Source organism: Bidens hawaiensis, unplaced genomic scaffold (assembly GCF_021521415.1).
Source record: "Bidens hawaiensis isolate Kalapana, Puna unplaced genomic scaffold, B.hawaiensis_p1.1 tig00018668_1, whole genome shotgun sequence".
NCBI classification, from domain to species: Eukaryota; Viridiplantae; Streptophyta; class Magnoliopsida; order Asterales; family Asteraceae; genus Bidens; species Bidens hawaiensis.
In genome coordinates this window covers 136,108-155,232 of record NW_027492829.1, presented here as the reverse complement: position 1 = coordinate 155,232, position 19,125 = coordinate 136,108, and positions in this window count along the sequence as shown.

The window sequence follows — 19,125 nt, the reverse complement described above, 5'->3', positions numbered from 1 at the left end:
TTTTAACAGGATAATTAGTTCTCAAAATAATAGTATATGTTTCAAAGTAATGTCTTAATTTAGTAGAAGCCATAATAAGTGCAAAAATTAATTTTTCTAAATGATAATACCTGGCTTCCGCATCTAAAAGACTTTTACTTACATAATAAACGGGATGCTGTTCACCTTCATGATCCTTCACAAGGACTGCACTTACTGCATTTCCTGAAACAACTAGGTACAGATATAAGGATTCTCCATCCACAGGCTTCATCAGAGCTGGTGCTGAGGATAAGTAATCCTTGAAGGCTTTAAGTGCAACTTCATGCTTCTCCGTCCACTCGAACTTCTTATTCTTCCTTAGGATGTCTTAAAAGTATTTACACTTCTCCGAGGATCTAGAATGAATCTATTGAGAGCAGCTATTCTCCCCATCAATCTTTGGAAATCCTTACCATTCATAGGAGACTTCAAGTTGATGATGGCTTCTATCTATTAGGGGGCTCGCTTTTATTCCTCTTTTGGTCACCATGTATCCTAGGAACTTCCCGGCTTTGACACCAAAATGGCATTTTGATGAATTCAGGTTCATATTGTACTAATCCAGGATGTTGAAAGCTTCTTCTAGATCTCTGAGATGATCCTCTGCCCTTTTTGATTTCACCACCATGTCATCTATGTAGACCTCCATAGTCTTGCCTAACTGATCCTTGAACATCATGTTGACTAATCTTTGATTTGTTGCCCCTGCATTTCTTAATCCGAATGGCATAACAATATAACAATATATGCCGGTAGGAGTGATGAATGTTGTATTCTCTTGATCAGATGGTTCCATCTGAATTTGTTGAAATGTAGATGAAGCATCCATAAAGGTGAGCATCTCAAGTCCTGCCGCCGCATCCATCAAGGAGTCTATATGTGGTAACGGGAAAGGATCCTTGGGGCATGACTTGTTTAAATCAGTAAAATCGACACTCACCCTCCACTTTCCATTCTTTTTTAGAAACAACAACCACATTATCTAACCATCGAGGATACTTAACCTCTCTGATCATACCGTCCTTAAGAATTTTTTCAACTTCTTCTTGTATGATCGTGTTCCTCTCAGGAGCGAATTTTCATCGCTTTCGATGGACGGGTTTAACAGATAGATCAAGGCCTAACTTGTGAGTAATTACCTCCTTAGAAATACCTGTCATGTCTGAATGTTTGAAGGCAAACGTGGACTTCCTTCGCTTTAGGTAGGATATTATATCATCCTCTATCTCACTAGGGATACTGGATCCTAGGAACACTTTCACATCAGGATCCTCGGGATCCAAGTACACCACTCTTATGTCTTTTTCCCGAGCTTCCAACACGTCCCTAGGATGCTGCTATGGTTTCCATGCTATCGTCTATTTGGTTGTTGGGTTCATAGATGAAGAATAACAGTTCTTGACTTCAACTTGGTCACCATCTATCCTTACGACTCCCCAAGGAGTTGGTAGTTTGATGCATTGATGGTAAGTAGAGGCCACTGCTTTCATACCATGTAGCCAAGGCCTGCCCAAAATAACATTGCAATAAGAAAAGTTATCAATAACACAAAATTTTTGGTAAGAATTTAACCCTTCGATGTATATCGGGAGTTTGATGTCCCCCAATATTTTCTTGGTTTCGCCACTAAAACCGACTAGCACCGATGTCCTTGGGATGATCTCTGAGTCTGGTATAATCATTTTCTGAAGCACATCGTGTTGAATGATATGGACCGAGCTTCCACCGTCGACTAGGATCCTGCGTACATAATGGTTAGCAATAAACAAAGTAACAATCAAACCGTCATGATATAAATCCTGGATGTTTGATTTATCTTCTTCATCGAAGAAGATCCTTTTGTCGATCGTCAAAGTGGTGGATATGATCGGTCGTTCCCCGTTATCCAACTTGGTCTCTTTGGCGTGCCTTTTTGCCGAAGAGAAAGAAGTGTCGCATATATCTGAGCCACTGAAAATGAAGTTGATTACTTGAGCATATGGTGGGGGCGGGGTTGCTTTTGAGTAACCTCTTCAAGATCATGGATCCTAGACTTTTTTCTTCCCAAAAGTTCCTTAAAATGGCCCTTTCTTAGGAGGTAACCAATTTTCCTCCTCAAGCCGATGCAATCGTCCGTCATCTGGCCAAAATCCTCATTGAAAGCACACCATTTGTATTTGTCTCTGAAGGCCGTTGACTTCTCATTCTTTCGGGGCCACATTGCCTTTTTCTCCTAGATCCTTCATGGCATAAATCAAGCCATGTGTATCCACAGAGAAGCAGTATTCAGAGATGCTGGGGTAATCTTCATCATCATCTCCTTCTTCAACCGCCCGGACATTTTGATTGTTGAATTTGGAGTATGGCTTCGAGTTATTGTTTCTGAACGAGGATCCTTGCTTTTTGTAAGGAGATTCTTGCTTTGTTTGAGCCCCTAACCGTTCTTGGGTCCTTTTTGTCATCTTCCAGCCGTATGAACCTTAATGTTATGTTCCTTACTTCGTCTAAAGACCTGCAAGGAGTCATCACAAGATCTTCATAAAAGGGGGAGCCCTTTTGAAGTCCCATCTTGAATGCTTCAACAGAAGTAGCCATATCAAGATTAGGGATTTCCAGAGCTTCCCTGCCAAACCTTGTAACAAAATCCCTAAGGGATTCATCATAAGGTTGGATAACTCGGTATAAATCACTAGTTAACTTCTCAAATTTCCTACTACAGGAAATTTAACTATTGAACAAGTTAAGTGAGAAAATGAAGTAACAGAATAAGGAGGGAGACTTAGCAGCCATTTGAGCGCAGATCCTATTAGAGTGGATCCAAAACCCTTGCACAAACAAGCCTCCTTGAGCCTCTCAGGAATTGGATTGATTTCCAACCCTTCCCTGTATTGAGCGACATGTTCTTCAAGATCAGTGGTCCCGTCATAAGTCTTCATATTGGGGGTCTGAAATCGGTTTGGGATTTCAGCATAACAAATAGGTGGAGCGAATCTGGATAACTTGTGACTCCCTTCTGGTATTTCAGGGATCAGTCATACCACCCCTGGTACGCTGGATATCATATCCTTAAGCTTTTTGCAGTTCCTTAGCCATAGCTTGGTTACTACATGCATCCTACATGGAACCACGGTTAGCATTTAAGGATATAGGATCATGCGTGTTACCTCCTTGTTGTGTGAAGGTTGGTATTCCAGAAGAATATCTGAAGTATGAAGTGTCTGCTACAGGATTTGGTCCACCAGTCGCGATAGTTTGTATGGGGATAATATCTCCTTCATGATATTTCGAAGATCTTTGATGCTGAATTCCGGAGGATCCTTGATTCTGGAGGAAGGATCCTTGAGGCTGGAAGTTATAGGATCCTTGGTAGCATTATCCAGAGGATCCTGGTTGAAGGATCGATGATCCTTGATGAAAGATTGAGGATCCTTGAGTCTGCTGACCCACTGATCCTGTCTGAAGGATGGATGATCCTTGTTGAAAAGTTGAGGATCCTTGAACTTGTTGACCCATAGACCCCAGATTAAGGATAGATGATCCTTGCTAGAAAATTGAGGATCCGTGAGTTTGTATATTCATGGCTCACAGTTGAAGGATGGATGATCCTTGAGTAGGTTGAGCCAAGGATACTGGAGTAGTAAAATCCTGCATCCTAGGAATCAGAGGAGTTTGATCCATCGCCGGCCTCTTAGTCTTCTTCAAGTCTTCTATCTCTCTAAGGATCTTTTGGTTAGTTTTGTTCTACTGTTCCATGTATGCTTTGACCTGTGAAAACATAACAGAAACATCTTTGTTATTATCGACCACCAAAGTGGTAGCAGATGTTTTCGAGCTCTGGAAGACTGGTAGTTGAGTCTTGTTTCCAGCCGTGGTAGCCCTTGGTGAACCCGTTAATGGAGAAGGCATCGGTGGCAAGTTCTTGATGAAAGAGAAACCGAAGATGGCATGGTTGATGAAGTAAAGGTTGATTGAGAGGCCATTGAATGTGGTATAGGTAATAAGGTTGAGAATTGATGGGAAAAATTATGGATTATAGCACCAATTGCCCAACGTTGGGCGCCAAATTGTTTTGGACAAAAATCTACTAACGATAATGTATCCAAATTCGTTTAGTGAGGATTAGTGCTATGGTGATAATAACGAATATATGAACAAAAATGAAGATGAACACCGTTATATGTTAGGAGGAAAACCCTTGATCTCGATTAGATCAAAGGAAAAAAACCCCGGGTGATGACAAATCGTCTATCACCACTTTATTAATATCAAAATCGGGTTACAATGGGTGGAGTTTATGATCAACGAATACAATAAAGCTAAGTGTGTGATTACAGAAAATTGAGCTAATGTGTATGCGAATATCAACTAATTAGTGTGCGTGCGTTCCTAGTTGATCAATAACTCGATTATATACAAAATAATATCTAACTATCTTTCCTATAATTACGCCATCTTCTCCACTAGCCGTTTCTTCTCTCTTGACCACGTGCGGGAGTCGTCCACTAGCGAAATAATAGGATGACTTAGTCTTCCAGCCGTTATATCTATTAAACACAACACCATTCAAACATAATTATTAGTAAACAGATAATACCAAGAATCCTTGGTCCTTTATAATATGGAACATATCACAAGGATAAGCAATCCATAAACTATTCAAGGATAGAGGATCCTTCGCATACATTCATGCCCTAACAATGATAATCATCCCCTACATATATATATATATATATATATATATATATATATATAGGGAGAAAATCATGAGAGAAATCCATTTTATGAAGAGAACTAAAGAACTAATAATGAACTATTTTTAATTTAATTAAAAAAAAAAATTTTAAAATTTTTTTTCTTTCATCCTTCTTATATGTTGTTATTCTTCACCACAAAAAATAAAAATAAAAAAAATAAAAAAAATAAAAAAAATAAAGAAAATTAACGAGTAATGCATATATGCAATACACCGACTTTTTTTATAATGCATATGTGCAATAGTGTGCATTTTGATATTTGAAATAGTGTTGAATAGCATATATATAGTTGTTTTTATTGTTTACTTGCAATAGTGTTATATTATATACAAAAATTAAAAAAAATCGATATAGTGCATATGTGCATTAGTGTTGTCTTACATATATGCGATAATGTGTTTTGCATACAATTATTAGTGTCGTATTTGCATATATTCAATAGTGTGTATTGGATAATGCAATTGTGTTGTATTATATGCAATAAAACACTATTGTATATATGCAATAGGCATTAGTGCACATATGCACTACAGTACTACACCGATAAGTTTTTTTTTTTTTAGTATCAATATCATCTTATTAGAATGAGGAAAGAAAAAAAATCACAAAATAATTTTTTTTTAAATAGGTAAAAATAATTCTTTACTAGTTCTCTAGTTCTCTTTTTAAGAGGAGTTCTCTCTAGATCCTACCCCTATATATATATATATATATATATATATATATATATATATATATATATATATATATTTATATGGAATGGTTCTTGAGAGAAATCATCTTATTGAGAGAAGTGCGAAAAATGAATTATAACCATTGATTATGAATGATCTATGAACTATTTTGAGTATGACATTGTTGTAATTATTGGTTCTTGATTTCAATGTTTTTAATAAGAAAGGGTAGTGTTGTAATTTTATTTCCAAATCAAATATTGAAATCCTCTGTTACTTCTCGCATTCATAACTTCGTATTCCCACTTTCCTAATATGAGAAAATGGAGATTATACTTTACAAAAAAGTGCATTATTTACTTCTTTGTGTGCATTCTTTACATTTCTATATATCGTATACATGTACATTCTTTTTTATATCTTAAAGTTGGTATCTGAAAATTTATAATGTATTTTCTTTCCAACATTTATTATTTAAAATCAATATATACATCCTACACAGAATGTTTACGTCCTACACAACAAATTTACACATTATATATTTACACAACATTTAACCATTCACAGCCTACACACCATATTACATCTTACACAACAAATTTACGCACTATATATTCACACAACATTCATTCCTACTCTTCATACGCGTATATTTAGATCCTACAAAACATTCGAAAAGTTGTGTAGGGTTAAATGTTGTGTCACTATATATAGTTTATATATCCCGATTGTTGAGTGTTATGTGCCTCATGTTCAAGACTTGATGCAAAACTACTATCGGGTCGGGGATCTCACCCGAAGCAGCATCTCTATTCCTACGGGGTAGAGGTAAGGTTGTCTACATCTTACCCTCCTCAGACCCTACCATAGCTTCGCTATTGGTGGGATATACTGAGTATGATATATATGTTGTGCATGATATAAATATGTTGTGTAGGCAATGTAGGGTTGAATGTAGTGTAAATATGTTGTGTATGATGTAAATATATGGCTCAATAATTTTCTTACATTTGAAATGTTAATTTTACACGTTTGATCAAAACTTCTACATAACAATAAAAATGTGAATAAATCACAATACTTTAAATGATATGATCTGCTCACCAAAATTGGATGGGATGGGATGGGATGGGATGGGATGGGATGATCGATCTTTTTTTAAGGGGCTATTAGATTGATGGGTCATTTGAACATTACATTTGAATGTAGGATCTTAATAATATTTTATTTATTTAAAATTATTGATTCAAAAGCAGTATTTTTTTATATCGATTAGATGGTTGTAGGATCGTGGCTTGGAATTCAACTGGATCAATTTATTGACTTGTTAGTAAAGTAATTGGATTAAAATACAATATAAATTTGGGGAAATATTACAAAAATATATTTGTAGATACTTGAATGTGTGGTTAATAAAATAACACCAAGCTTAATTATTATATATTAGTACAATTAAATTGAGTATGTAACAAACAATGAGAAATTCGGTTAAAATAAAATAAAACAAATTAACTAAAAAATATTGATATTAACTTATCATTAGTTAGTGACACTTATCAAAAAATAAAAAACTGCATAATTTACTAAAATATCCTTTTAGTTAAATAATATGAAAATAAAAAGAAATTTATATGATCTGTTAGAATCACTTCTCGCACTTCTCAAAATAAAATGACTTCTCGTATGAACTTAAGCATATATATATAGATGTACATGTAGAGAGAGAGAGAGGGACAAAGAGAGAAAATATAGAATATAATAATTATTTAACGTACATTAGGTACAAGAATACTTATAATCATGAATGGATACATGAAATTACATCACAAGATCTCGAAATCGTCAATACATATCCAATTAATCATTAGTTCACCGAAATAAACAGTTTGGATCGTTAATCGATCAATTTTTTAATTTTCTTCACGAAAACCGTTTTTGAGTGTTTTAGGTTTTGGCTTAGCGTTTTAGGTTTTTGGCTAAGCGTTTAGTATTTTTGCTTTAGAGAGTTTTTGTTTTTTCCTTTAAGCGTGTCGCGTACCTATTGTATATTAAGCAATTATTGTACATTAACCTCACCCAATATATAAATATATATATATATATATATATATAGGGGTGGGATCTAGAGAGAACTCCTCTTAAAAAGAGAACTAGAGAACTGGTAAAGAATTATTTTTAATTATTTTAAAAAAAATTATTTTGTGATTTTTTTCCCTCATTCTAATAAGATGATATTGATAGTAAAAATAAAAAAAAAAAAAATTAACTTGTCGGTGTAGTACTGTAGTGCGTATGTGCACTAATGCCTATTGCATATATACAATAGTGTTTATTGCATATAATACAACACAATTGCATTATCATCGAATATATGCAAATACGACCCCAATAATTGTATGCAAAACACATTATCGCATATATGTAATACAACACTAATGCACATATGCACTATATCGATTTTTTTTAATTTTTGTATATAATATAACACTATTGCAAATAAACAATACAAACAATTCTATATATGCTATTCAACACTATTTCAAATATCAAAATGCACACTATTGCACGTATGCATTATAAAAAAAGTCGGTGTATTGCATATATACATTACTCGTTAATTATTTTTATTTTTTTTATTTTTTTTCGTGGTGAAGAATAAAACATATAAAAAGGATGAAAGAAAAAAACCTTTAAAAAGATTTTTTTTAATTAATTAAAATTACTTCATTATTAGTTTTCTAGTTCTTTCCATAAAATAGAGTTCTCTCATGATCATCTCCCTATATATATATATATATATATATATATATATATATATATATATATATATATATATATATATATATGAGGGTTCAAATTAGAACCGCTCTTTAAGGTAAAAACTATAAAAACTCATTTCTAACTATCAAAAAATTTTATTTTGTTTATTATAAAGATAATTATGTAATTTGGTTCACCATAATTTTGGTAGTTAATTGATTTCTTTTATTTCCATTTGTTTCTCCACTATTCACTCAATCTCACTCTAATTTTCATTACCCAAAGAACGATCCATAACATTTATAAAAATTTATAACCATCAATTGCAATATAAAACACCCATCGCTCATTTTGGGATTATTCAACACGGGCCACTGTTTTAGTTCCTCACCGCGGCTTAGATTGCAAGAACTGCGGCTGGAATCATGAGAACGGCCGCCGCCGTTGGATGGTCAGAAGACCACCGCCACTGCCATAACCATAAGTACTGCCGCAACTTTATTGAGCCTCAAATAATTAACTACTAAGAATAAATTATTCTTGATGAAGAGGTTGGATCTGTTATCCTTCTGAAGAACTGCGGAGCTGCGGCAAGGATCAAGGATCCTCGATAATTGGTTTTATTAACAACTGTTTCTCGTATGTAGGTTGTTGATTAACAAGTGCAACGGCTCCAAGACCTAGTCTACCACCTATTTCACTACTAGACTTCTTAAAGCACGTGGTCAAATGGCACGAGGGAAGTGAGTGATAAATGGCGGATTAGTAAGAGATATTAGTTAGTTGTTATTTTTGTTAAATACCGAGTAATGATCAAAGCTAGGTCACGAGACAACATACACATTTATTCACTGACGGCATACATTCAAAATACTTTGTCAAAAACTCTCTCTAACAGTTCAAACACACACTTAGTTTTCTTGTAACCTTTGATCATAAACTCCACCATTGTAACCGATTTTTACATTAATAAAGTGGTGATAGACAACTTTCATCACCCGTGGTTTTTTTCCTTTGATCTAATAAAGATCAAGGGGTTTTTCCTCACAACAAATCATGTTGTTCATCCCTATTTCATTTATACAATCGTTGTTAATACCATAGCACTATACCTCACATTTACAGATTTGGATACATTATCCTTAGTAAATTTTTGTCCAAAACAATTTGGCGCCCACTGTGGGGCTATTGGTGCTATAATCCAGATTATTTCCTATCAATTTGCAATTTTTCATACCCATATCACTTCCAATGGCCTCTCAATCAACCTCCATTTCGTCAACCATGCCATCTTTGGATCCTCTCTGTTAGTGCACGGTTTATGACTGGTGATTTGCAGTTAAAGTATCCAAGGATAAAGTATTCGATAGCTACGGAAAAGCGGGAGTCTGTTAGTGCACGGTTTCGGTGTCCGTAGCGATCCAATAAGTTATAGGTTGACTAGTATGTATTTAATGTATATTATCAAATAGCCTATAAATAGGGAGCTCATGCTCATAATTTAGTAGAGAATATGTACATAAATCTAAGTTATTCTCTCCATAACTTATCACCACAATAATATATTTCATCACATATTTATCAATAAAGTAATAATTTAACGTTTATATATTGTATATAATCGATGTGTCATATTAGCGGCTAGATTCCTGGAAGGTTTCAACACTCTCTCCTCAAGAACTTTGCCACCGATACCTCCTCCAATCACGGGGACAACAAGGGTTGCTGCTGCTGGAAACAAGACGCAACTACCCGTCTACCTGAGCTTGAAAACTACTGCTGCTACTTCGATAGTTAATACTAACAATGATGTTTCTAATATGTTTTCGCAGGTGAAAGCAAACATGGAGCAACAAAACAAGTCTAACCAGAGGATCCTTCGAGAGATAGAAGACCTGAAGAAAACTAAGAGGCCGTTAGAGGATCTAGCTCCTCTGTTGCCCAGGATGTTGGATTTTAACACACCAATATCCTTGGCTCAACCTACGCAAGGATCATCCATCCTTCAACCGGGGTCCATGGGTCAACAGATTCAAGGATCCTCAACATTTCAGCAAGGATCATCTATCCTTCAACCTGGGTCCATGGCTTAACAGATTCAAGGATCCTCAACATTTCAGCAAGGATCATTTATCCTTCAACCGGGGCCCGTGGATCAACCAGCAAAAGGATCCTCAACCTTTCAGCAAGGTCCATTGATCCTTCAACAAGGATCCTCCGGATTGTATCTTCAAGGATCTTTCAACTCCCAACCACTAGGATCCTTCATCCACAGTCAATGATCCTTTTTCACGGATCAAGGATCCTCAGGGGTTCAACATCAACGGTCCTCTGAAGTTCATGAAAGAGATATAATCCACATGCAGACCATAGCTTCTAGTGGACCAACTCCTGTAGCAGACGCTTCTTACCTCAGCCACTCTTCTGAAATGCCAACCTTTACACAACAATGAGGCAACACGCATGATCCTATATCCTTAAATGCTAACCGAGGTTCCATGCAGGATGCAGGTATTAACCAAGCTATGGCCAAAGAATTGCATAAGCTTAAGGATATGATATCAAGCGTGCCAGGGGTGGTCCGGCCGATTCCTGAGATCCCAGAAGGGAGTCGCAAGTTATCCAGATTTGCTCCACCTATTTGTGATGCTGAAATCCCAAAAAGGTTTCAGACCCCCAACATGAAGGTGTACGAAGGGACAACTGATCCTTAAGAGCATGTAGCTCAATATAGGGAGAGGATGGAGATCAACCCAATCCCTGAAAAACTCCAGGAGGCTTATCTATGCAAGGGTTTCGGATCCACACTAACAAGATCTGCACTTAAATGGCTGCTAAGTCTTCCTCCTTACTCTATTACTTCATTTTTGCATTTAGTTAACTTGTTCAACAGTTAATTTTCTTGTAGTAGGAAATTTGAAAAGTTAACTAGTGATTTAAACCGAATTGTCAAACCTTCTGATGAATCCCTTAGGGATTTTGTTACAAGGTTTGTTAGGGAAGCCCTTGAAATCCCTAATCTTGATATGGCTATGGCTGTTGAAGCCTTCAAGATGGGACTTCAAAGGGGCTCCCCCTTTTATAACGATCTTGAGATGACTCCTTGTAGGACTTTCGATGAATTCCGAAACAGGGCACTCAGATTCATAAGGCTAGAGGATAACAAGAGGATCCAGGAACGATCAGGGGTTCAAATGAAACAAGAAACTCACGACAAGAAACAAGGATCCTCGTTCAAGAACAATAACATGAGACTCTACTCCAAATTCAACAATCAGAATGTCCGAGCTGTAGAAGAAGAAGATGATGACAATGAAGACTACCCGAGCATCTCAGAATATTTCTTCTCAGTAGATACTCATGGTTTAATTTGCGCCAAATTCAACAATCAGAATGTCCGAGCCTCGAAAGAATTAGAAAACAACATCCTTCAAAGACAAGTCCAAATGGTGTGCATTCCATAAGGACTTTGGACATTTTACGGACGATTGCATCGGTTTAAGGAAGGAAATTGGATACCTCCTAAGTAAGGGCCATTTTAAGGAACTTTTGGGAAGAAAAAGGTCCAGGATCCAGGATCCTGAAGAGGTTCCTCAAAAAGCAACTCCGCCCCCACCAGATGCTCAAGTGATCAACTTCATTTCCAGTGGCTCAGAATATGTGGAATTTCCTTCTCCGCAGCAAAGAGGCTGGCCAAGGCGACCAAGTTGGATAACGGGGAACGACCGGTTATATCCACCATCTTGACAACAGAAAAAAGGATCTTCTTTGATGAAGAAGATAAATCAAGCATCCAGGATACCCATCAAACTCCTAATATACATTGAAGGGTTAAATTCTTACCAATAATTATGTGTTATAGATAACCTATCTTGTTGCAATGTTATTTTGGGCAGGCCTTGGCTACATGGGATGAAGGCAGTGGCCTCTACTTACCATCAATGCATCAAACTAACAACTCCTTGGGGAGTAGTAAGGATAGATGGTGACCAAGTCGAAGCCAAGAACTAATATTCTTCATCAATGAAGCCAGCAGCTAAACAGATGATAGCATAGCAACCAAAGCAACATCCTAGGGACGTGCTGGAAGCTCGGAAGAAAGAAATCAAGTAAGTGTCCTTGGATCCCGAGGATCCAGAAGTGAAAGTGTTCCTAGGATCCAATATCCCTAGCGAGATCGAGGAGGATATAATATACTTCCTAAAACGAAGAAAGTCCATGTTTACCTTCAAACATTCAGACATGATAGGTATTTCTAAGGAGGTAATTACTCACAAGTTAGGCCTTTATTTATCTGTTAAACCCGTCCATCAGAAGCGACAGAAATTCGCTCATGAGAGGAACACGATCATACAAGAAGAAGTTGAAAAACTTCTTTAGGCCGGTATGATCAGAGAGTTTAAGTATCCTCTATGGTTAGCTAATTTGGTTTTTGTTTCTAAAAAGAACGCAAAGTGGAGGTTGTGTGTCAATTTTATTGATTTAAACAAGGTATGCCCCAAGGATCCTTTCCCGTTACCACATATAGACTCCATGGTGGATGCAACGGCAGAACATGAAATTCTAACCTTTATGGATACTTCCTCCGTATTTCAACAAATTCAGATGGAACCATCTGATCAAGAGGATACAACATTCATGACTCCTATCGGCATATACTGTTATATTTCTATGCCATTTGGACTAAGAAATGCAGGGGAAACATATCAAAGATTAGTAAACATGATGTTCAAGGATCAGTTAGGAAAGACTATGGAGGTCTACATAGATGACATGGTGGTGAAGTCGAAGAAAGCTGAGGATCACCTTAGAGATCTTGAAGAATCCTTCAACATCCTGGATCAGTACAATATGAAATTAAACCCATCAAAATGCCATTTTGGTGTAAATGCTGGGAAATTTCTAGGATACATGGTGACGAAGAGAGGAGTAGAAGTGAGCCCTGAGCGGATAGAAGCCATCATCAACTTAAAGCCTCCTGCTAATGCTAAAGATGTCCAAAGGCTGACAGGAAGAATAACTGCTCTCAACAGATTCATTTCCAGATCCTCCGAAAAGTGCAAAGATTTCTACGACATTCTTAGGAAAAATAAAAGGTTCGAGTGGACGATGAAGCATAAGGTTGCACACAAAGCCTTAAAGGATTACTCATCCTCTGCACCATCTCTGATGAAGGCTGTGGATGGAGAATCCTTAAATCTGTACCTAGTTGTTTCAAGAAATGTTGTAAGTGCTGTCCTTGTGAAGGATCACGAAGGTGAACAACATCCCGTTTATTATGTAAGTAAAAGTCTTCTAGATGCAGAAGCTAGGTATTCTCATTTAAAAAATTAATTATTGCACTTATCATGGCTTCTACTAAATTGAGACATTACTTTGAAACTCATATTATTATTTTGAGAACTAACTATCCTGTTAAGAATGTCCTTAGAAAGCCAGAATTATCAGGAAGGATGGCAAAATGAGCTGTTAAGTTGAGTGCGTATGATATTCAGTATGAGCCAAGAATAGCCACCAAATCGCAAGCACTCACAGAATTTGGGGCTGATTTCAGTAGTGACATGCAGAAAGAAGCCGACTTGGAGATTCAACAGCTAGAAGAAACCAAGGATCCTTGGATCCTCTTTACAGATGGAGCTTCTAACGTAAGAGGAACAGGATTAGGTATCCTACTGAAATCGCCACAGGGGGACATATTACCCCAGTCTATAGCCTGTGAATTCCAAGCGACGAATAATAAGGTAGAATACGAAGCTCTGATCGCAGGTTTTCAATTAGCTAAACGCATGAGGATCAGGTATCTTCAAGTATATATAGATTCATTGTTGATAGCTGACCACTTTAATGGCTCATATGCTGTTAAAGGTGAAAAACTAATCAAATATCTAGATATTATGAAGGAATTAGCAAAATCCTTCGAATTGTTTAGTATTATACAGGTACCAAGGGAAGAGAATGCTGGGGCAGATGCTTTGGCAAATTTAGCCTCGTCTTTAAAGATTCCAGAAGACACGAAGATCCCAATCATTCATATACTCTAGCCAGCGATAGGAGAACAAGAAGTTGGGGAGATAATGAATGACAAAGAGATTATCCTCAAGTAATCAAGGATCTTGGATCCTCTCAAACAAGAAGTACATTCAAACTAGAGAGATTCCAACCACGAAGAATCCTAATTCCTTCAAATTTAAGGTATCACAATACATTATATTACGCGATATTTTGTATAGAAAATATCTTGCAGGACCCTACTTGAGGTGTATCGAAGATCCTGAAATTCAAGAGGTACTTAATGACTTTCATAAGGGTGACTGTGGTAACCACACTGGAGGTAGAGCCCTATTCTCTAGAATTCTGAGAACAGGTTACTACTGGCCAACCATGAAAAGAGATGCTATGGAATACTCAAAGAAATGTGACTCATGTCAAAGGCACGGTAACATCCTACATCAACCAGCGGAGCCTATGTATCCTATATCTTCGTCATGGCCTTTTATGAAGTGGGGCATGGAAATCGTTGGTAAGCTACCTAAAGCCCCATGAGGCAAGGTATTCATGCTTGCAATGACTGATTACTTTTCAAAGTGGATAGAAGCAGAAGCTTTTGTTCAAGTTCGCGAAAAAGAGGTGATATCCTTCATTAAAAGAAATATTATTACTAAAATTGGCATTCCTTCATAGATTATTTGTGACAATGGTTCCCATTATATCGGGAAAAGAACCACTAACTTTTGTGACAGTTGGGGCATCAAGATGATTACTCTACTCCTGTGCATCCTCAAGCTAATGGTCAGGCAGAATCAAGTAACAAAATCATCATCAACAACTTAAAGAAGAAACTAGGATCCAAGAAAGGCAAGTGGGCCGAAGAGCTACCATATGTACTTTGGGCTGACAGGACAACACCAAAGAATGCAACAGGTCAAACACCTTTCTAATCGGTGTTTGGCTTGGAAGCAGTAATCTCTACCGAAATGGTAGTTCCCACTGCCAGAATAAGCATCCATGATCCTCAAGCTAACAGTGGGATCCTTCTCGAAGACTTGGATACTGTTGAAGAACTCAGAGACCTAGCCAAGATCAGATTGGCAGCATATCAACAAAAGGTAGCTGGGGCATACAACAAGAATATAAGGATCAAAAGATTTCAAGAAGGAGACTTGGTCTTGAGAAAAGCCTTCCAAAACACAACCAATCCGGCAGATGGGAAGCTAGCACCTAAGTGGGAAGGTCATTATTTGATCGAGTCGGAGGCAGGAAAGAGGCATATCATTTGCTCACTATGGAAGGAAACAGGTTACCAAGAGCATGGAATGCTATCCATCTCAAGAAGTACTTTTTCTGATCAAGATCCAGTATCCTCCAAGGATGGAGTATCCTTATAGCATCAAGGATCCTGAAATTGGTAATATCTAACTAATCACTTATTTATTTAAGGGTTTTATTAATTTAAGGATAGAATATTCTTAACGTTTATTTTTTTCCAAGTTTTAAGTAACAATGCAGGGTTCGAGTAAGATGTTCAAGGACTAAGAGGTTGGCCACCTCGACATAACGTTTGAGGTACTTTACTATTTCCCTTAGCCTAGCCCACGATTAAGATATGATCCCCGATGATCATATCTTCCAAGGTTTAAAGGTGTTCACCTTTCTTACAAATTAGATTTTCTACACTCTCGCTTGGAGCACACGTTATCCAACGTATAGTCTGGGGCAGTGGGACGAGTTCACTGTACGTGGCTGAAAATTCGTTGTCTTCGGCTATATGGAGGATCCTACGATTTATGGTAGATGTACCATACCACCGGTTTATAACATTTTCATGTTATCTCAAGACAAGGGTTTCTAACATTTTCATGTTAGCTAAGGTTTTGGCGTTTTCACGTCACTTATGTTTGGGCGAGTCCCTAGTTGACATCTGTATCTTTGGGCCAGTCCCCAGTTTGGGCTTATCACCAGTTTGACATCAGTTTGGGCTTGTCCCCAGTTCACGGGCTTGTCCCCAGTTCAGGGGCTTGTCCCCAGTTTATCGAGTTTAATCCCAATTAATATCATAAGTTATTAGCATCAGGTATCCTAAGTCCAATTCTAAGGATCACAAAAGTATTAACACTTATGGATTCAAGATCTTTAAATTTTTTCTACAAGGATCATAGAAGGAGGTTCAGTAATTATGGTAACTTAGGTCTAATTAGACCTTATGGTATGATTTCTACTCATCGATTTACATTTATTTGAATAAAATTATTGTAAACTCTATTACTTAAGGATTTAAGATCCTTGGTTTATTTTTGCAAGGATATCTTATCCTTAAACTTTTTATTCAGAGATATTTTTTACAATTTTCAATAAAGCTAAAGATATATCAAACAAACTTTCAAGATAACAAATAACAAGTAAATAGTCAAAAGTTTTATGTTATTATTAAACATAAGTCACTTGGACTAACTCAAAATCCTTAACCCGGATTTCACCATACAAAAGATGGACCATCCACCTGGGTTAAGTGGGTGTTACTAAGCGTTCATAGAGTGCAGGAAAATAAAAACATGGGCATCAAAGGCTTCATCCCCACAAACAGAGGATCCCTCCACCTTTGTTACCCCTAATAATTGTCTTAAGAATCATAGATCCTTTACCCTAAATTACTATTGTCGTAAAGTACACAACCAAATTGTTCATAAAAACATCAACAAAATAAAAACAAAAAGGGCCTCGGCCTTGTCTTTATCATCCCTCGTTGCCTGTTTCCACAGCATCTCCTTCTGTGGCTGCTTCTTTTCCTTCACCCTCATCACCTGCATCCTTCACACTGCTGGTCCAGCTTCACCTTCCTCTGCAGCCTTGTCCTCTGGACCAACATCCTCCTCCTCTGCTACTCCCAACCTAGCCAAAGACTTCTTCCACTCATCCACCTCCCAGTTAGCCCTGTCAAAGGAAGGATCATTTGCTTCAGCCACAAATTGGATCCTTGCATGGAGGATCAACTTTTCTGCGGACATCTTCGCTTCATCAGTTGCAGCCTTGATCACTTCTTTCATCTTCATTTCCATAGCATGAACCTGGGTGTCAGCCTGCTTCTTCTCCTTTGTAAGCTTCGCAAAAAGCTTGTCCTTAGCAGCAGCAAGAGTCCTCATGTCGGTCAAAGTGTCTTCAAGCTCCTTGATGATGGACCCGTAGTAAGAGTGAAAGCCCTAGACACCCTACAAATCACAAGCTCGGAATCAACAAAATTTACCAAATGAGACTGACACAAGGAAGAAAGGATCCTTACCTCAGCAACCGCTTCTTGAAGCTACTTCTCAATGTCTTGCACTTCGGTTTGAGGTTCCGGTTGCTTCATCTTCTTTCCAGACTGAGCTTTAGCCTGGGTGGTCACAATATGAGGGCTAGGAACTTGGACGACGGACTTGGATAGCTCATTCTTTACTGTCTTGGGAGAGATAAAATGATCTATGTCGTCAAGCGAGAACTTAGCAGCAGGCTTGTTGGCAGATTTCGGCATGTCTATACAACATAACAAAACTGATAAGTTTTCATTTACAAAATTAATATATTTATCCTTATGACTCTACTTACTTGAATGTTACTTGGAGGTGAGGTGTCTGACTGTTTAACTTCTGAATCAGAATCAAGGATCCTGATCTTGAAACTCCGAACTGTTGGGCTCAATGAAAGGAATGCGTCTACTCTCTCTTTGGTTCCTGGAAGGTTGGTAAGATGCGCAAAGTTCTCAACTGCACAACAGAAAAAAGCAAATCTGTATTTCGATCAAAATCAACAAGCAACTGTAAAATTCAGAAATCCTACCCCGCCTAATCTACTTAGTCAGAAGGGTATTTCCGTTCGGGATAGAGTCGCGCCTGACAAAGAAAAATGATTCTTACAGTGAGAATCGTTTTGTGTGACTTTGTCGAGCGGAATCGGTTGGTGAGGTTTGGATTTAAGCAGGTAGCGAGTGGAGCCATGAGTGTACAGAGAATATATGTAGGATAATTCAGAGAGACCAAACTCGAGATCTTGGTCGGCTATTATTTCATCAAGAGTCCATAAAGCTCACCATATCATCAGCATAGCCTGGATGTAGCTAATGCCGGTAAGGGTAACGAATCTCTTGGTGAACTCCGGGAATGGATATGCATAACCGAGTAGGAAGGGACAGGCCAGAAAACAAATCCATACCTTTGAGGATATGTCACTTGGGGTCGAAGAATCATAAGGTCTAAACACGGTATTGGGAGGAAAGAAGGGTGCTATTTGGTCAATCTCGGGATCTGTGAATTTGCAAATTTCCGACGAAGGGTTTTGAAGTATGCCTTGGCTTTTCATATCTACGGCCACTTGGTTAGACGAATGTGAAAAACAACTATCGATAGACATCAGAATATGAAAGAAAGAGAGGGAGATAAATGATTACCTGGATGAGGATGGATGGAAGATGAGAAGCTTCCGGAAGAGGCGAATAAGAAGGGAGTTTACTATTTACTTCTAGTCCCTATGTTGGTTAATTATTTTTACCTAACCCCTATTTATGTCCTTTCGTATCATCAATTTGACAACTGTTTTAAATTTTGAATGCTACTTGACGGCTGTAAAATTATCAACAACCACCAAATTGGGGGCAATTGTAGAGCCGTTATCCTTCTGAAATATAACATGAAGCCGTTATCCGTTATTCATGATGAAGAGGCTGGATCTGTTATTCTTCTGAAGAACTGCGGAGCTGCGGCAAGGATCAAGGATCCTCTATAATTTGTATTATTAACAACTGTTTCTCGTATGTAGGTTGTTGATTAACAAGTGCAACGGCTCCAATACCTAGTCTACCACCTATTTCGCTACTAGACTTCTTAAAGCACGTGGTCAAATGGCACGAGGGAAGTGAGTGGAAAGAAGGCAGATTAGTAAGAGATATTAGTTAGTTGTTATTTTTGTTA